Source organism: Myodes glareolus, chromosome 16 (genome assembly GCF_982192425.1).
Source record: "Myodes glareolus chromosome 16, mMyoGla1.1, whole genome shotgun sequence".
Classification (NCBI taxonomy): Eukaryota; Metazoa; Chordata; class Mammalia; order Rodentia; family Cricetidae; genus Myodes; species Myodes glareolus.
This window is the reverse complement of record NC_142041.1, coordinates 60,585,235-60,606,187: the sequence shown is the minus strand read 5'-3', so window position 1 is coordinate 60,606,187 and position 20,953 is coordinate 60,585,235. Positions and strand designations below refer to the sequence as shown.

The 20,953-nt window shown below is 40.7% G+C and overlaps 1 long non-coding RNA gene across 1 annotated transcript in view; it reads right to left on the bottom strand.

Moving 5' to 3' along the window:
• Window positions 1-19,783: 19,783 nt before the first annotated feature.
• LOC125390776 (uncharacterized) overlaps window positions 19,784-20,953 on the bottom strand; it is a 7,404-nt gene continuing 6,234 nt past the window's right edge. The window contains exons 2-3 of the long non-coding RNA XR_007228871.3: window positions 20,781-20,890; window positions 19,784-19,878 (exon numbers count right to left, since the gene is read on the bottom strand). This is a non-coding gene — a long non-coding RNA (uncharacterized LOC125390776). The remainder of the gene's footprint in view (window positions 19,879-20,780; window positions 20,891-20,953) is intronic.

Genomic DNA, 20,953 nt, shown 5'->3' with positions numbered 1-20,953 from the left:
GGCTTAGCTCCAGTTCAGAGCCCTGGGTCACAGTGTATTCACAAAGGGAGCACAGTTTCGGACAGTGCAGAGATATGACATCCTGTTTCTGCTTCGTACTTTAGTAATGACTTAAGATTTTTAACTATCACCCTGGCTTTGCTGCACACACACACACACACACACACACACACACACACACACACACACACATAAACACACATTGTTTTAAAGAAGAATTCTTGAAGTTTTAATGTATCTACTTCCTGGTGTTTAAAAAAAAACAAATTTTACAATCTCCTCACTCATTGGCTGGTTAAATTAGCTCCTAGAAACAATCTGGAATGACTTTTAAGCCAAAAAGCAAATATGGCATAGTTGTAAGGATAAAGAAGCATCAAAAAAAAAAAACGTCCTTTGAGATAAGCAGAAGGGAAGCATGAGTACCTTCCAGGAAGGCCCTAAATGGGTGAAGTCTGGTGGGAAATCAGGGCCAAGCTGGGCAGAGATCTACAGAAAACTGTGTGACTCAGCCACCAAATTTATAATACCAGCAGTTAGTGTACTGGGTCACCAGCACTATCCTCCTGGCGTAGTAGGCAGAGGGAGTTTTCCAACTCAGCCCTCATACAATCCTGGCAAAATCAGCCACGGCTTCTTGTCCATAGAGACATTGTAGAACTAAAGCCTGGATGGGGGAAATAGCTCCGCAGGGAAAGGTTTGCCTTGCAAGCACATGGACCTGTTTGGAGCCCCAACCCCAAGTTAGGACCAACAAGCAAACACAACAAAATTTGGTGCAGCGACATGTGCTTGTAACCCCAGCAACCAAGTCTCCAAACTGAAGAATGACCGCTGAGACAGTCCTTTTGTCTCCACAAGATGCACACAAGCCCACGCTTGTGTGCACACACAAACGCACTTGTGCATACAAGTCAATCAATCAGTCAATAAACGGCGTATGAAATTTGTGAGCATTCTTTGTTTCTACTATGCCCGAGTCACTGCTCCTGCATCAGTCACCTCCAATCCCAGAACTGAGTTGGGCTGACAGTCTCCTAGTCACAGGGTCATTCATTTCCTCTCTCAGGTCCCCAAATAATGGTTTGCTCCTCCAGTTCATCTGATTTGCAGGAGTTCCTGTTGGTCACACTTTCTGTCTCCAACGCTGTGAGCTCCTCTAAAATCTCCCAACCTAACTAAGCCATTGGTTAAAGCAGTCAGTGAAGCAGATCCCTGCTACTTTGAGACCGCTGCTGTCTTCCCCTTCATTCACAGCGACCTCCTTCCTGCCAAGGTTGTGGAATCCCTCTCCCCAAGCCTCTATTTAAACATTGAAGAGAAGTTGCAAGATTCGTATGTTAGTTTGGATTTCTTTCTTTCTTTCTTGTCTCTCCAAACGAGATGTCAATATCATTAGTAATCTATAAATCAGATGTCATTTGATCTCACTTGTATTTCGTATAGACACGTGTGTTACACGTGTGACTTAGTATATGGTGTGAACTTTAACTTTCAGTATTGTGCATGTTTTTATTTTATTTTGAGGTTGATCCTTACAATTTTACCTCCATTCAAAACGAAAGATGCTACCCGTCTCTCGGCCAGCTCTGTGGGTTTTTTTGTTGTTCTGTTTTGTTTTGTTTTGTTTTGTTTTGTTTTGTTTGGAAGGCTTTCCAGTCACTTCGCATTGACATCATCCAAACTGGAAATTACCAGCTTCCCAACCAATCACCTTCCTGTGTGGGTTTCCTGGCTTCCCCATTGGAGAAAGGCTCTGCAGTTTCCCAGGGTTGCACCAGGTTGCTGCACTGGACATATAAGATTCTTTCTTTGCAGCTCACTCCAAATCTGATCTCTCTCCAGACGCAGCTGTTGGGTTTCTATGTTGTTTTTTGTCTTTCTCCATCTTCTCAGCTACCCTCTAGAACATTTGTTCTCAAACTTTGATCCAAGAGCCCATCAGAATCCCATGAGCCTTTCGCAATGCCGTGGCATCAATAATATTTACGCCAAGACTGTCTGACTTGCCTGGCCTCTTTCCCTCTCTCAGAAGAATGCATGTGGTTTTGTGACCATCAAATGTATGATAATTTGGCTACATTCTATCAAACCAGACATTAAGGAATCCTGTGGAAACACAAAACAGTAGTGTTATTTTTTATCATTTTGCTATTATAAAATGTTTTACATTGAGATAAACATAAATTTGTTAATATGACAAACACATTATGATGACATTTCTTTTTAAATGATTAAATAAACTTCAAAATTTCTCAGTTTTAATTGCAAACACAGTAAACATCAACAGATCAAAACTCATGTAAACTAAGTTCTTTGGACCCCAAGGATGCCTTGATTATCAGTGGCCAATGACCTGAGAAGGGTCACATTAGGTATGTCTCAGTCACCTTCCTCTTCCAGGTTAGCGCCAGCTTATCAACAACTCCCCTACCTATGGTCACTCCCTCTTCCTTCATCTATATCCGACTCCAGAGTTCTTCCCTTCTTAGGAAACGTTTTTGTCGAATATTAATTTCTGCTCCAAATCCACTAAGTTAGGGATCACTCGCCAGTCTCTATGGCATGTTTTTACTTTATTGTCCCCACTGCCAACTTCCTACAAAAACAATATACTCGAAGTAGGCTGATTGCTCTGGCCTCAGAACGCTTACATTCAAATTTGTTCATTTGTTCTGCCCGCTCTTTATTTAGGGTTCTTTCTCTTTCTAGTCTCACCTTTGAATATTAGCAGTTCCCCTCTGCCCAGTCCAAGGCAACAGACACAAGAGCCGGGAAGGAGCACATGCTTGAAGGTCTGGTTTGAATTCACGGTGCCTTTCCCTAGATATCTGAGGTGAGGAACTAACTTTCCGGAGCTGGAAACGGGAAAACAGAGCGCAGCAGCTGTGAGGTCAACACATGTCCACATCCAAGAGCAAGCATTATGAAAAGTCGCCGTTGTCCAGATCTCGCCCCTGGAAGGCTTTGTGCTGATTTTCAAGGACCCCTGTTCTCCCTCTTCTCTGCTCTGTTGACTGGCATGGGGGGGGTTCCATCTTGACTGACCCTAGTGGCTATAGAAACTAACACTCCCCTTTCTTTCCTTCCATTTCTTCCACATCTGTCATATACGTGAATAATCCCAACACTTGACCCATGTTGCTACACCTCCTTCAGTCACCTCAGTGTGTACCGTTGTTCGTCTGCCTTCCACACGATGACCTACATCAACCAATCTCCGCTGACAGGAGGCAAATAGGTGTGTTTGATCTATAACCTTCTACTCATCTCGCTCTCCCCAGAGCAGCTTGGGCAAATTCTCCCTCTAGCACAATAAATCTATTCATTAGAAACAGGAAACTTTTTATAGAGAATGACAGTTCTGATGAGAGAATCTTCCAAACTACACAAGAAGGAGGCCAAAGGTTGGTTGATCCTGGCTGGGAATCAATCCTGCTGTTTAATGGCTTTAGCCAATCACAGTCTCCTAGAAGTCGGTTGAGAGTTACAGACTTGAAATTCTCAGGGCTCTATCAACTGGGAGAAGACATGAATTGTTACAGGCATGGAAAATCCTTTCCACCAGTAGTCTAGACTTTTTCTAACTTGTCCTGAGGTTAAGAGTGGCTGCTTCATGACTGGGATTGGTCATTTGGCTCTGGAGATCAGTTTTCTGTTCTCTTAAAGGGACCAGGTGAGTGGAGATGTCAAATTAGATTAAATGCATGTGTGTGTACCTGTGTTGATTGATGTGTAATGATGAAATCAGCCTAATTTGAAAAATACTTCCAAGAATATAATCCTGAAAGATTTTTGCATGTTAGTTCTAAGGTACTCCTTTATCAACAGCCTGAAATGACCCAAAAATGTAGCCATTTAACTTCAAAGCATTAGTGTAGATGAGAACCAGTGATCACATCTCAAAGACACTAATGTCACTGTAGATGGCAGTGCTAGATTGTTTCTTCTGTGGAGTGTGTTGACCACAGAGAAAATGGGATAAACAGAATTTTCTTAGAAGTTTAAGCCCTAGTCCTCAAATCCTATTTTGAAAGAGGAAGTGAGGTCCGTTTCCAACAGTGCTTTGTTCTAACACTTTAGACCGTATCAATGTTTGTTTTCATATGTTTCATATGTTTTCATGTTTCATATGTAGCACAAGCAGTTTAGCCAAATGGTCTAGAGACCAAGCTCCTGGCAGAGCAGCCCATGGGGTCCAAATGTTGGTTCTCCATCTTGGAAGTCCTGTGACTGAGCAGCTTCATATCCGTGATGTAGTGTTCTCATCAGAAAGCTGGGCGCTGGGAGTCTTCCTCTGTATAGAGTTGGTGTGGTACTCACAGGCTTATTGGTGGTGCTGCTGCCTGTGCGTAATCCTAAACTAAGCGGGATGCGGGAAGGGGGATGGTGGTTGGCAAACTCAAGTGAACCTAGGCTCTGTAGAGGTAGTCCATTTTCAAAAGCAAAATGAACAACAACAAAAAAAATCTTATTCAATTAACCAGAACTGGTTTCTGTTGGGGAAAGAAGCGGGTGAGAAGTGAGCTTTGTCGATAGTTTCAGAAGGAAATGACTTAGCTCTGAGTTTTTACATGACTTTCTGGTGCCATGTTATAAGGCACTGTTGTATTTCAAAGATGAAAATAGATACTCTGTTTCTAATTTTTAAAATTTTATTATCATTTTGTGTGTTCAGATGTTTTCTATGCAGGTACGTTTGCACACTACTTACTTGCGATCCCTAAAGAAGCCAGCAGGGTGTCAGATCTCCTGGAGCTCGAGTTACACTTATGAGCCACCATTTGGGTGCTGGGTACTGATCCAGAGTCTTCTGGAGAGCAGCCAGTGCCCTCAACCACCAAGCCAGCTCTCCAGCTCCTATACTCTCTTTCTAAATAAATAGGCATGATCTGTCTCTTAATAATTAGTCCTTCGATGCAAAACTCAAAATTCTGGGACTGTTGAAGCCTAGAAACACACTTCCCTAAGTTATGATCCAAAAAATTAACAATGTTAACAAAAAAATTCACTAAAAATAGCAGTATCAACAAAATCTATCTTTTAGTATATACAGTGTGGTTTTCAGATGACCTACTCAGCTTAAGGAAATCTCATGACAAGTGAGGTTGGAAGGATTAGATTAAGCAAGCAAAAAAATGAAAGCCTGTAGCACCCGCTTAGAAATATGACTTGGCACTCTACACTGTAGGTGATTGCATGCACAGGCCGGGTCGCCAGGATGTTGGCACTGCCCACTGTAGGCGACCGCATACGCAGGCCGGGTCGCCAGGATGTTTCCATGTTCTTTGAGACCAATCCAGTTCTGGATATGATTGCTGGCTACATGGTTCCTTAGGTGTGAAATGCCATCACATGCTACACTCAGAAAGAATGCTCTGAATCCGTCTGCTTTACTGAAAGGTTTGCTACTTTAAAGTCACAGTGTGTGACAATGTATGGAATACTCCACTGACAGTAACGTCGTTGCTATCCTTATCAGAGCAGGTGTGGCTACCAGCAAGGTGCCCCAGGAGAGGGCCTGCTGGTCTTCTCTTGCAGAAAGAGGGGGTAGGAATGTTATTAGACCGCTTCCTGTACTTCCACCCTCTCTTCCCACCAGCTGTATGTAATTCTGTGTAGGCTGCACACGATCGCAGGAGGTGATAAGGAATATAGGAGGTGGCAGGTGAGCTGCGGCCTGGACTGCATCTATGCAGCTGTGAGGAATGCATCATCCCTGTGGAGATGAGACTTTTGGGTTATACAGCTGCTTTAAGGTCCCCCAGATTTTAGCACTTTACCCCTCACCCATGATCTGTAAGGAAGCTCGATGAACTCATCAGTCCACTAAGCTAGACTGGGGTATAATCACACTTTCGCCTGTTGGTCTCTATCTGGGGTGCATAGACACTTGCTTTCATTTCCTCAAGAAAAGGCCGTACCCACTGGGGTGGGTTAGATGGGTACAAGGAGAGTCAGGGAAATGGAGGAGAAACGGGGAAGGAAGAACCGAAAGAAACAAGTATTGTTTGATACTATAATAATATATTTGTATGTATTAAAGATAGATAGATGATAGATAGATAGATGATAGATAGATAGATAGATAGATAGATAGATAGATAGATAGATAGATAAGCATAGTCTACAATGTAAAACTTAGCAACTGGGACACTAAAAATTGTGGTCTGTATTTTAATTTCTATTTGTTATCTTTTCATTTCCCATAGTTTTATGAAAACAATAAAGATATTTTTACAGATAACTTTTGTAATTTATAAAGTTTTAATTTAATAAAATAAACAGTGTGTTGTTTTCATCCCTGCAACAACTGAGTACACTTAGTTCTGCATTTATTTATATCTAGAAACTTCCTTTCGGGATGAAGAAAGAAAACTTTTGACCTCTTCCTAAAATGAAGATGTTTTTCCCCATTATAAGTTAGAATACATTATATTTTAAACTTGGCAAAGGAATAATCCAAGAGGAATTTTCTGGAACAGCATAAGTAAGTGATGATGAGACCAAGGGAATGCTAGGACTTCAAGACTATATATAACCACAACCGATGTGTTGAAACCACTTTGAGTAGCCTAGGTGACACCTGGGATATGTGTGCCTTTGGATAAAAGTTGTGGCTGAGTTGTTTACTCAACTGAATTCCCTGAGCCTTGAAGGGCAAAACATGCTCTTTGCAGAAATATTTTATCCAGAAACTGAAAAAGAAAATTCTAAGGAACAACTAGACTCCATTACACAAGAACTCGCTGTTAGTACTAACACTTTGGGTAAAAATGCCTTCTCTGAACTTTGCGGGAGAAGCCCAGGACCACTAGCCTATCACAAATAGAATCATGGATTGCAAAAGAGATCTTTGATTTAGGGAAGAATTCTGATTAGAAGCTTCTCTTTGGGATTCCTTAGTTCTGTTTTAAAACCATGTAACAGAGCCTATAAGGCCTTCCAAAAACAACAACAATATACCAGAGCTATACAACAGTTGCCCTGGGAAGTGTAGAGCTGTCATTCCTGATACTGTTTTCTGGGATGTGTCTGACTCTGGGATGCTTCCTAAACAAGGAACAGGGATAGCTCAGTAACTCTTGTTGTTGACATAGGTGAGAGGCTACAAGAATATGCGCCACTCCCTGTTTGATGTCTTACCTCAGTCATTCGGTTTATATAAATGTTTTGCATCTAAAATTCAATGTCCCAATGCTATGTGCTCATTTAGCCAGCATCACTGTTTTGAATATGTTCACCACGCACTATCATGTGCTTTGCAAAAGTGATTCTTAGAGCAATGGGAAGAAATTGAGTGGTGTGTCCAATCATTTGCAAGATTCCTTGTAAATACTTCTACACATCAAACGTAAACTCTTCTCCGCACATCTTGGACATCCAGACAATTACCCAGAACAGAGAAGATTCTTAATGTTTGAAGGATAAACAGATTAATAGTAAAGAAGAACTGTGCTCCTTGATAGAATGATAAGGTGGATAAACTGAATAGGATGGATCTGGAGGAGACCACATTGCTTGGGCTGCAGGAAGTCCGGGACCAAGGGAGAACATGGTTCTTTGGCTGCCAATCTCCTGTTCTGATTAATGTCCCAGATCATGCCTTTAGAAACTGATCACTCCAGGTCAAGCTGATGTTTGGCTATTCTTGACCTAAGCATACACTTCCCTTAACTGAAGAAATTGATGGTTCGCCAGCACAGCTTAAAGAGGGCACTTTCTGTTAATGAGCAACACTTCATCACGGAGTGAACTTATTTATTTATACTTTGACAGCAATCAGTTGACAATTATTTTTCTAAACAAGGTTTGAGAGACATATTTTAGAGTGTCTTTCTGAAAGCATGTGTTTCCAAGTCTCCTAAAGGGATGCCCTCTGGGATGGTGGAAGTCATGAGGGATGATGCTAAGGGCGGAAAGCTTTGGTTACATTGTACCTGCTTGTCCATGTGTTTTAAAAAGTTTTAATCCTCAATTTAATAAAAGCCAAATGATATGTTAAAATATATCAGACTATGAACACATTATGCCGTAGTAGGTCTGTGAACCGAGCCAGTTATTAAAAGTCTGAACTTAAGTTTCCACATTAAAACATGGGAATGACACCAGGTAGTGCTTTGGCCCTCTATGATTACTTGACAAGCATACGGTACTTTGTGTACAAAAATTGTTCCAATGTGCAAACCTTTGTATTACTCTGGTGACTCTGTCTGAAACTGTATCAGATGCTGCTACTGTCCCAATCATGTTTGTTGAATTGTGCTCTCCAGTGACTCCATATAGAATCTTACTCTGTGCAGAGGACTCTTTACAGAGATTTCTCTTGGGATTACAAGAGAAAGAAATTAGTGGTCTCTAGGAGTCAGCAAAGGTACATCCATCCACGCTCCATCATCTGTCGGAGGAATCGTTCCAAGAAATGTGCACTGATGCCGACATCCCCATGGGATGAAATTCCAGTTATGTCCTGAGTTAGCTGCTTCAGTTATTCCTCCAATCGTCTGCTTCTTGTTTCTGTGTTACTTCCCCATCGCTTTCCTAGAGGTTCACATACATCCACCAATTTGGGCTGGAGAGACGACCCAGTGGTTAGGAACACTGCTACTCTTTGAGAGAAGCTGTGTTTGTCTCCCGGAACCCACATAGCAGCTTACAACCACCTGTAACTTCACTTCCTAGGAGTCCTATACCCTTTTCTGATATCTGGGAGCACCGTATGTGAATACGCTACATATGCATACATGAGACAAACGTTCATACATGTAAACTAAAGTAAGTAAATCTAAAACACAAAACAAAGAGGCTGCTTTAAAAATCTTCAAACTTCTTCAAAAATCTTCAATAATCATCAAAAATAATCTTCAAAATAATAAATAAAATAAAATAAAAATAATCTTCAAAAATCTTCAATAATCTTGAAAAAAACTTCAAACTTTAAACAATAGAACACCTAAGTCTTCAGAACTATTTCAGAATGAAAGCATTCAAGTTTTTTAGATGGAATGCATCATTGTAAAAATGTTTATCATTTTCTTATGAATATAGCATTAGTGATAGGATACAGACTTGCTAAACATGATAACTATTTCTTCAAACAGTTTATTTGTTTACATACATTACACATAGAAGATCAAAGTGAGGGCCTTAGCATTAACTATCAACTGTTTCTTCCTCAAAACGCACAGAACTTCTATATAAGTCCATGAAGTATTTTTCTGGGTAGCTTTAAGCCAAGCAGAGACAACACAAATCATTCCTACATGGTCATGTGTCCTAGAACAAATGAGTCCAAGAATCATGAAAAACAGCTAATCTGAGTGATTGGAGATCTACTGGTTTGCATTCTTGCTAGGTTTTCTTAACTCTGCAACTGTTTGCTTCTAGGCCTAAGCTCGAGGTGAAACCAAAGTAGCAGTCTCTCTTTTGGCTAAAGAAATTAAGCGTTTCTGGGGAATCTATGAGACAACCACACAGTCCATACTCCAGCCCTCCCACACTGCCTTGCTCCTTCCCAGCTCTGAGAAACTAAACTGACCACAGGGAGTCTTTTACACAATGTATCCCTGGCAGACAAAATCTGAAGCTACTGCTAGACTTTCCAGGGTTTTATATGAAGTCACATTAGCATTTCCCTTCAATGGCAGCTTGGAATTGAAACTGTTTCTGGCAAGGTACATCAATTTCTTTCCAGATATATTATTTAATCCTGGTTCTATACAGACTGAGACCAAATCAATTTTTAACTGGAAAGTGGCTAAACAAAAACTATAGAGACATTACAGATAGTGTATGTTAAAAGTTATAAAGCTGAAAAGCCAATTGTTTTCTTCATTCTAGACTATATTGAGAGACACCATTAAAGAACATCTCAAAAATTAAAAAATGGCATTGACAGGGAAATGGGCACAACAGAAAATCATTGCTCTAAGTGAAATCAACTAGACTAGGAAAGAAAATCCCTGATTTTCTCTTAGATACAGAATCTAGCTTTAAAATTATATAATGGGGTTCAGTCATATGTGTGTGCCTGTGTACGATGAAAATCTGGAAAGGGATCAGGAGATGGGGTAAGAGATCTTAAGGGAGGTGGGCAATAAGGCAGTGGCCTGCATATGGTAAGAAAGCAGAAGCAGGGATTAATACAGAGAAAGGAGGAAGTGAGCCACGGGGCAACAGAGAGCATAGAGCCAGGGAGGGAAATAAAGGAGAGGAAAGTATAATAACACACGTGCATTAAAGATGCACTGACAAAAACCATTTCTTTACATCCTAACCTAAAAGAAACTTAAATACAGTATCTATAGCATCCAGCACCATTGACCCACTTGGTAGACATTTATTCTCTAAGAGCACACAGAGGCAGGCTCTGTGAACCAGTCACTTTTTCCAACTATCAAATCAGCTATGAATCTCCTCGGAGTTCTCAGGAGGTGTAACAACAGCATTCCAGGAAGGCACTGCACAGAGGGAGGGTTGTGGGGGGTTTCAGAAAATCAGTTTGCAGACAGGAGCTAAAGCTGTGTGGTTGCTTTGTTCCTTTGTTTCTTGACATTGTCTTGTAACATGAGGCAATGTGGAGGCTAATTTTGCTTTTTTAGGGAAGAAAGACTAAAATTCATATATTTTTTAGAAGCCACTTCCAGTCAAATTTAGCTTTAATATTAACGTTTCATTCACAGCCATTTCTGACTCACTTCACGTCACGATATCTCTACATCACGGAAGCACAATGCCTGCCAAATTTGACACAGGAAAAGAAACAGCACAGCGGTCCTGACTGGGGAAACCTTTGCAGAGGCCAAAGCTCTCGAAAGGTGGCTGCTTTATTTTCATTTCTATCACATTTAGCAAAGCATAAAGCTCAGTGGATCAGTCCTTTCTCAAGGTTCAGTTTATCCAACTTGGTCCCCAGTGCTGCTGCGTACATGGGACCCCAAAGCTCACAACCACACACATCTCTGTACACATCTTGTCCTTTGTGCCTCTGAGGGGGTGGGGACAGAAATTTCACAAGAAAAGTTTCCCTAGAGAAATTAAGTGTTGGACTTTTACCCTAAAATAAACTAACAAGAACAGTGATGCAGTTGGTGTTTTGAAATTAAGAATGTTATCTCATTCAAAATGTTCCAAAATATTAACTGAGTGGAAACAGTCATAAATAAAACCACTTTCCTGGAACTCTCTTCATCGTGCCCTCTGCCTCCCTTTACTCTCTTTCCTAAGCGCTTTATTCTCTGTTTTCCTCTCTCTCCTGAATGTTCTCTACTGACCTTATTTCGAGGATCTGCTAGCTTTAGCATCCTAAGGATGGGAGACTACATCCAAACTCTGGGAAAGGAAATGATATTCTAATGCATAAAGGATAAAAGCATATTAAATTGTAGGGAAAATGACTCAAAAATTGTAACCAATAACTTAATCTATGAATAGCATTCACTGCTTTGCAACTCACCCACATTAAAAAAAAAAATCCATAATTACTCTCAGTAATTTTACAGGACACCACCAAAAAGCACTGGCTTGGTAGCATTTCTCAGTCTCCAAGAATCAAAAAGATAGGACAGCAGGTTTTAATACAGAGTTGTATGAATGTTTCACTTGAGAGAAAACTCAGGCAATGCATATGCCATGTAACAAGGAATGCGCCAACAACCAATATAAATGCTGTTCTGTGGCCTGTTTCTACCGTCACCAAACTCAGAAGGTGGGCAGGTACTATCAGCTCAGCAGTGCAACATCAGTCCAGAGAATCTGGTGTGCAGTTGCTGCCTTTCTTCACTAAGAGAGGAGAAGTCATGCCTTCCTTGATTGAGAAAGTAAAAGCTTTTTGGAGATCTCCACCTTTACCCCACAGAGACCTCAGACATTTCTAATCAGCCCAAGCACCAGGGGAGATTACTGCGAAGGACACATTTGGCTCTCCTGGTGGCTGCAATGAAATGAACCTCTGGGGTTCAGTGGTAAGTGAGCCAACTTCTGCAGAGAGGAACATCTGAGTCATCTTGCCCTTCCACTTGGCTAAGCTCACAGCAGAGTCTCCTGCCCTCGGCCTGGTTGCTGGGGACTAGGAAGACCCAGTTTCTTTGTTTGTGCCTCTTGTTTCTGTAATCTCTCTTTGTGACCTAAATCTTGAGAGCAATGAAAAAGTGTTGGCTGATCTTCTTGTCCTTAGCAATTGACTTCATGTCCTTGGTGGTTTCTTGTCTCATAGCAGGATGGCATCCCGAAGCTAAGATGCATGCAATCTTTTCTTAGCCTGAGACACACGTGCTATTAAAACGTCTCCATTCCATCTGCAATTGTGTCAAGCTTACTCTCTGCTCCTCTCCTTTCCTTTGCTGAGAGTGGCAGTCTCTGTGCCCATCCATACCTCTAAAGGAGCAGGGATTGGAAGACTTGCAGTTCTTTCTCTGAAGCCTATTCCTATGCACAGGCATGTGTGCAGCCATACCAGCTGTGTACCAGGTCTTGCCAGGATGATGTCAACTGCATGGATGCAGAAGAAAGGCAAACTCAGAAGGCTAGCTTGTCTCCGTGCACCTCGCGATCTGATGGGCTTGGTTATAGGAGATTGTTGTATGACCTTTGCAGGATTCCCATGGGCCCCCTGCTGTTCTCGGTGTCTTCAGAGTAGAGGAGAGAGTCTCTCCCTCCAATCTATTTATAATATTTTCAAGTTAATACCAACCATCGGACAAGTTTCCTCTATGCAGTGAAGCTAAATAACTACAAAATATCACATGTGACAGCTATTATAGGGGGATGAATATCAGTAACAAGGCAATTTGGTCAATAACAAAAATCATTACCTAAGTTTCCTGGACTGAGGAAGAGATGACATCACTGATCCACATTTGAGGTTAATGCTCTAATGGTGGAAGACAGAGTTATTTTCCTCAAACCAATGATATAGTTGCTGAGTCGAAAGAAGGAGGCCGAGCAAATGTCCTCTATTTTTCCATGTGTTTAGGAATGATGGAAAAGCAGCTTTAACATGACTATTGGAAGAAGAATGAATTCAATATTCTATGATTTTGATTTTCTTGTTTTCTTCACACGTACAGATAAAGAGATTATCAAAGACTTTGATTCAATAGTGGCAAATTGGTAAAAACTATTGTCAGAAAGAATTGCCACCTTCCTACAATGTCAGATCACACTTTAATTCACTGGGAGACATTTCTATCAAGCCATTTATTATATCTATTCTTTAAAAACTGAGGAAGCAAAGGATCTTAGGAAAGTGGCCAAGTCTTGAATGCTCATCATCTGCAATCCTGGGACTCTCAAGTTGGTGAGGTCCAAATCCTAGCTCTCTTTTGCAGACCATGCTGGTAAGTTTTCCAGAGCTTCACGAGCAGGCACCGCCTGCCTCACAGTTCCCAATAGATGACAAATCCACTTTGGGAAGAGTTGGGCCCTTCACAGCAAGTCATTCTAGAATTCCCTTGCTTTCTTATGGAGCTGGGGTTGGCTGTTTCTGTGGTGTGCTGTAAGGTGAAGCCAAAAGCACAGCCGTGTCTCCTCTGTCTAATCTTCACTACAGGGAGAACTTCACCATGAGATGCCCGTTGGCTCCTTCAGGCTGCACTACAGCATTTCCATGGATATTCCTGGGAGATACAGGACACCAAGACACCATAGCACACTAGAGCTATCTCTGGACCATCTTCAAAACATGGAGAGCGGCTCTCGGACTTAGGAGGGAGGCGTATACTCCATCTGTTGCTAATTAGTCACTTGCCTCAGCCCCACAGCCGCTGCTTTGACTGTAACCTGGCTAAGCAAGTCTCTAGAACTTCATTAGGACCGATCCCCACCAAGACACTGTCAAGAGTTCTTGACTTGAGGGAAGCGAACCTGGGAATACTTTGTAACACGTAGCAGCAGCCTTTGTGAGTGTCAGATACGGCAATGCATAGAACTGATAAATGAATAAGTTACGTCATTTCTTGAATAGTAATGTGATAAGGCTTAGTAAACGTGACTGTAAGCTAGAATTGGTTGTTTTGTGTTTTCCCCCAGGAGTTACACAACACATTTAAGTAATGTTATTCATTTAAAACATATACAATAATGTGCAAATGATATACCAGAACAATTACTGCTGGGAACACAGAGTCATCTTAAGAAAAACACATACAGATCTTGCATACACATTTCCTTGTTTGTTTGTTACTGACCTTCAAATCCAGGGCTTTGGTCAAAAAGCTAAATAAACCAATTTTCTCACCCCTTCCCTGCCTTTCTTCTTGTTCTTCCTTTTTCTCTTCCTTTCTTTGTCTCACCCCTTCCTCTTTCTGTCCTTCTCATTCCTTTTCTAAAATAAGAGAACACAAAAGTCTCCATTTCTTTTTGTAAACAAAAAACCACAGTCTTGGAAGCAAACAGCCAAAGGTCACTCTTTCAGTTGCTTTGTCAGTAGAGATGGATTTTGTGAATTTAAAAATCATCTTGCTCAGTTCTAAATATAAGTTGCCTTTCAACTTTATCTTTTTTCCTTTTTTAGTGTTTTTATTGAGCTATACATTTTTGTCTACTCCCCTCATTTCTTCCCTTGTCCCCCTCTACCCTCCACCATGATTCTTCCACTCCCAATTTATTCAGGAGATCTTGTCTTTTTCTTCTTCCTATGTAGATCCGTGTATGTCTCTCTTAGGGTCCTCTTTGTTGTCTAGATTCTCTTGGGTTGTGGACTGTAGGCTGGTTTTTCTTTGCTTTATGACTAAAAGACACTTATGAGTGACTACATATGATATTTCTCTTTCTCGGTCTGGGCTACCTCACTCAATATTGTTTTTTTCTAGATTTATCCATTTGCCTGAAAATTTTAAAATGTTATTTTTTTACCATTGAGTAGTACTCCATTGTGTAAATGTACCACATTTTCTTTATCCATTCTTCAGTTGAGGGACATTTAGGTTGTTTCCAGGTTCTTGCTATTATGAATAATGCTGCTATGAACATATTTGAGCATATGTCCTTATGGTATGACTGAGTATCCTTTGGGTATATATCCAAAAGTGGTATTGTTGGGTCTTGAGATAGATTGTTTATTAATTTTCTGAGAAATCTCCATACTGATTTCCAAAGTGGCTGCACAAGTTTGCACTCCCACCAGCAATGGAGGAGAGTTCTCCTTACCCCACATCCTCTCCAGCATAAGGTGTCATCAGTGTTTTTGATCTTGGCCATGCTGACAGGTATAAGATGGCATCTCGGAGTTGTTTTGATTTGTATTTCTCTGATGGCTAAGGATGTTGAGCATTTCCTTAAGTGTCTTTCAGCCCTTTGAGATCTAAAATAGAAAGATTTCCCATGCTCTTGGGTCAGTAAAATTAACATAGTAAAAATGGCAATCTTACCAAAAGCAATCTGCAGATTCAATGTAATTCCCATCAAAACCCCAGCAAAATTCTTCACAAACCTTAAATGAACAATACTCAACTTCATATGGAAAAATAAAAAATCCAGGATAACCAAAACAATCCTGTACAAGAAAGGAACGTCTGTAGGCATCACAATCCCTGACTACAAACTCTACTACAGAGCTACAGTAATAAGACCAGCCTGGTGTTGGCATAAGATCAGACAGGAGGGCCAACAGAATCAAATCGAAGACACATATATCAATTCACACACCTACAAATACCTAATTTTTAACAAAAAAGATAAATTATAAAGTGGAAAAAAGCATATTCAAGAAAGGGTGCTGGCATAACTGGGTTTCAACATATAGAAGAATACAAATAAATGCATATCTACTGCCAAGTAGAAAACTCAAGTAAAATGGCCCAAAGACCTCAACATAAAACCAACTACACTGAACCTTATAGAAGAGAAAGTGGGAAGTACACTTGAACCCATGGGCACAGGAAACCACTTCCTAAATATAACCCCAGTAGCACAAACACTGAGAGAAACAATTAATAAATCGGACCTCCTGAAACTGAGAAGCTTCTGTAAGGCAAAGGACACAGTCAACAAGACAAAATGACAGCCTACAGAATGGGAAAAGATCTTCACCAACCCACATAAGACCAAGGACTGATCTTCAAAATATACAAAGAACTCAAGAAACTTGACATCGAAAGAACAAAAAGTCCAATTTTAAAAAATGGGGTACAGACCTAAACAAAGAAATCTCAGTTTTGTCTTTTTAAATGCCTATCCAACAGCGGGGACAGAACCAGAACTTGTATGTTCTAATTGCTCACCCTGTCACTGCCCCTGCTTGCTGTCTTCTCTGTAAGTCTGTGCAGTGTGGCATCACTCAGCGCCATGCACATTTTTCAGGCGGGAGAGGGCAGGTACAGTGTGAGAAGTGCCTCGCTTTTTCAGCCAGGATAAACCTCCTTTCCAGACCTGCAGGAAACTGTAGGAAGATCCAGCAGAGTTGAGATGCAGGCTTCAGCTCAGTCATCTTCTTCTCTCCACCTCTCTTTGACAACCAGATTTGTGAGAACAGTGTTCTGCACTGGAAATCAGCCAAAGAATTTGTCCCTAGCTTGCTGTCTGCCTCTAAGAAGGCAACTGCCTTCCCTGGCCTCATTAATTTGCCCCAGTCAGGGAAAGGGCAGGGAGTTGGGAACATTGTCTCATTGGAAGCCTCTAGAGGACCAAATTTTTAGACACACAACTCATGAGCCTCCACCCATGGTACCTCCCAATGCCTGCCAGGGACCCACGACATGGAGTTTATACTTTGCTGCCTTACCCACTACATTCCTGCTGTTGAGATGCATGCACATCCAGAGTTCATCTCAGAAATTTATAACTGAGAGTGAAAGTTACAGCAATCTGATCCCTTCCTGCCATTCTTCACTGACAATCAGAAACTCGTGAATCAGTTTTGCATGAGTTTAAACAGAAATAAGAGAAAGACAGCACCAGGAATCCCTTCGATATAGTGTAGATCTGTTTGCTGAAAGCCCCAGAAAGCATGTTCCCTTTGTTGATAGGCTTTGCCAAAATTCCTGCCCATTCAGTCTAAATCTCAAAGCCAGTTTTAGTGACCATAGGTCTATCGTCTTCATAGTCTCCAGACAACTTGAGATCTAAAGATGCACACTGGGGAACTGAACCTCTGGCTGGATCTCACTTTATAAGCCCTACATTTAGTATAAGTTAAATTTACAATGATATCCTCATTCAATATTCTCTTGTTTAAAAGAGAATGCAATAAAACAGTGAGATTGTCACACGTGAACAGTGAGATTGTCACACATGAGGATGTCAGCTGAGAGGTTGGGGAAAGGACCTCAATGTAGAGGGCTTGTCTAGCAGTCTCAAGACCTTGGTTTCCATCCCTAGACACATGTGCTATTGGGAGAGTAACTTAGTACAGGTGATTAAGTACCAGTGTGTGACCATCCAGTAAAGGTGAGGGCTAAACCTGCTTCTAGCCAACTATGACTTCTTAGTGGCATATTAGATCAATACAGAGGATCATAATCATGAATTTTATTTAAATGAGATGAATGTAGTACAATACACCTGAAGAGATCTCCTTCCACCCAAGTGGTTTTTCTTTTATCACATTTCAGCATTACTATACAGTAAATTAGAACTCTAATCATTTTATAAAATACTGTTCTAAAGTGAATCATAACTGCTCACACTTAAAATAGTATTTCTAAATGATTTCACACTGGATGTGCATACATCCTTAAGAGTAAGTACTACAATATGTGTGTGTATGTGTTCATTATCATTATCATTGAAATGTATAAAACCTGTGAGGTATTATGAATAACATTATATAATATTAAATATGTACAACCAAAGACTAATCACCAATGTGATTAAATCTTAATATAATTTGAGGATGGAAAAAGAAAATCTCCACTTCCAGTTATAAACGCTTCAACAGCATAGAAAATCTTAAATATTTATCATATGTGTTCTGTTTGCATATGTGATCAAATAGGAGGTAAATGAATGCCAGAAATAAAATTTAAGTTCCCAGTCACTAGGAGGGAGGGAGAGGAGAAGACTCAAGCAGTAAAACAGAAACTAGAAACACTGGTAACTCTATTTCATAAGCTCATTGTGGGAGACAGCCACATTCCACTGACTCTTTGTGCGTTATTTATGTTCTTTAAAGTAGGAATGACAAATTTATTGTGATCTAAAATCTATAGGACATTTCCGGAATCAATCGTCATCTTTTTGACTCCTATTGCTCATCTCAATAATGTCACAAATCAGCTCCTTAATAAGTTAAACTGCTATTCCCTTTGATATATGGGCTATATTTCAGATGTTTCTTTTATCTTTCTTGTATAATTTATGACTTGTTACAGAGTTTGCTGCTTTCAGAACTAAGTGAAATACAATACACAGTGAGGTCATAACATTCTACATAGGAATCCATTCTCAGCCTCAGCAGTTATAATAAACATGCTAAATTATGTCTGCAACACATGAAGAAGCTCTTTACAAGTTTACTTTATGTTCCTTTCATTGACACCGCTCCTTACCACCCATGATCACAGCAGGGTGGGCAGGGCCCCTGGGGGCTTGCCTTTCCCCTCAGTGTAACTAAATGAACTCACTTAAGAACATATGTCAGTATTGCTTTGTAATTAGAACATATATATTTCTTTAAAAACTAAAAACAGTTTTTAAAAATAGCCGTGAACATTGCTACATAAAAGGCTGCATGTGTCTTCTTCCTCGGGCACTGACCATTAGTCTCACCTCAGCTATCTTTCTCTCCTCCTGGACAGAGAGGGCACACATTCAGCCATCTAAAGTAGCCAAGCTGATGGACCACAGAATCTATGTACTGTAACATGAGGGCCGGCTTATTGGGGTATCTGTCCTGCCCTGTACCCCACAACCGGCATGCCCCAAAGAGAAAATCACACACAGGACTCCATAAGATTATAAACTGATTGGCCCATTAGGTCAGGCTTCTTATTAGTCCTTGTAACTTATATTAATCCATTATCATTATCTATGTTAGCCATAATGGCTCAGTACCTTTTCCAGCTGGGCAGCTTACATGTTTCCTCTCTTATGGTCTAGGCAGAACTGCTGAGGGAGCTTCTTCCTGCTTTCCAGAATACTCCCAGTCTCTTTGTTGCACCTCTACTTCCTGTCTGGCTTTCCCGCCTATACTGCCTGCAATAAGCCGGTCCTCGTGTTACAATGTACGATTCACAACTATGTCCTGAAAATATGGAGGACATCTTTAAAATATTATGTAGAGCGAAATGTCTGTTTGGAAAAGTATGAAATAGAAATTTGGGCCGGGTGGTGGTGGTGCAAGGCTTTAATCCCAGCACTCAGGGGGCAGAGGCAGGTGGATCTCTGTGAGTTCGAGTCCAGCCTGGTCTACAAGAGCTAGTTCCAGAACAAGCTCCAAAGCTACAGAGAAACCCTGTCTCCAAAAAAAAATTTGAAATAGAAAATTGGCAACTCGTTTAATCTGTCATGTGTGTGTGTGTGTGTGTGTGTGTGTGTGTGTGTGTGTGTATACACATATATGCTGTTACTGTTTAAGGTCTGATTCAAATTCTGTGTTCTCTACACAGCTTTTCTTTGTTCTTCTCCTCAGTGCTAAGGTACAACTGTCCCTCCTGTGACATAGCTGTGACCCAGCTTTTCATATATGTTTATGCACTGTTTCTTTTTATTTCACAGTTTTATGCTTACATCCCCTACAAGTCAATATTGTTAAATATGTTAAATATTGTACTGCAGATGATGTTAAAAAATCATTTGAACTGTAAGAAGCAAATCAGATCAGCCAGACCTCGTGTAATCAACAATACCTGGATAAATGGGGGGAAAGTCCCTTTTGGCAAAGCAAATTCCATGTCCGGCATATGTCCTAGAAGACGACAGGAGAACCACAGTGAGAAGAAACTGTGGAAATAAAACAGAGGAGCCACTCTCGGGAGAGTGCTTAGAATACTGCCCTGCAATAAAATACCGCAACCCATTTCTCCCATGCCTCCTATTTGACCTTGCACAGAGTTCAGAAGAATAAATATTCATCAAGAAAATAGAGCATAGTCCACAACATCCTTAGATGAAGAGACATCCTTCATCAGAAAGAAGGATGGGAAACAAGGAAAGTAGGGAAGAAGAGATGTCCCACCGCACAAGGCACATGGATCATAGCAGCAACACGCTTCCAGACAAGCACACGTGACGTGAAGCAGTGTGAATATCCTCTAGAGATCACTGTCTATAAGACTACATGAATTTCAGGGCCACAGCGTAAGTGAAAGTTACAGTGTCATAGCTTCCAAGTCAGAAAACAGGCTTCTGATGAGAATTTCTTCCAAGGATACGTAAAGGTATGTTTTACATGTGTAGAGTAGAAGTAGTCTACACATAATATTGATAAATTGCACCAGAGAGTTAACACCAAACAAAATCACAGCTATCCCTCAAGTGATTATGAAGATCTGCTCTTTATGACTGGCGAAGTCAAGGACTGGCTGCATTATCTCTTTCTGTTTATAGGAATGCTGTAAGTCCTGAAAGAAAGCTTGCCATGGGGAGCGTTTGAAATAGATATGGGATCACCCACCCCCAGTCGCCCCTCAACAGAGCAGACGGGATGAAGAGAACACTCATTTTTCCCTGTGGAAACCAGACACCTCACTTTCATCTGAGCTCACCCTCGGATAGAATCCTCATCCTGGTACTTGAAGCTAGATTCCAGAATAGCAGCTTCTATAGTCAAAAGCAACTATGAAAGTGTTTCTTAACTCACACACAAAAAATGTATTTAATGATCTAACACTTAGATTGCTTACCTTGATAGGTTCTATTTAACTAATATAGCACTTTAAAAATGACTTTCTTCTTCAGGCAAACTAATCTTTTATATTTTGCTTTTCTTTGCTGTGCTTCCCACTTGATAGGTCTGTGGATTAAAAAAAATGAGGAAGTTTCATTATCCAAATATTTCCCCATCCATTTGTACTGA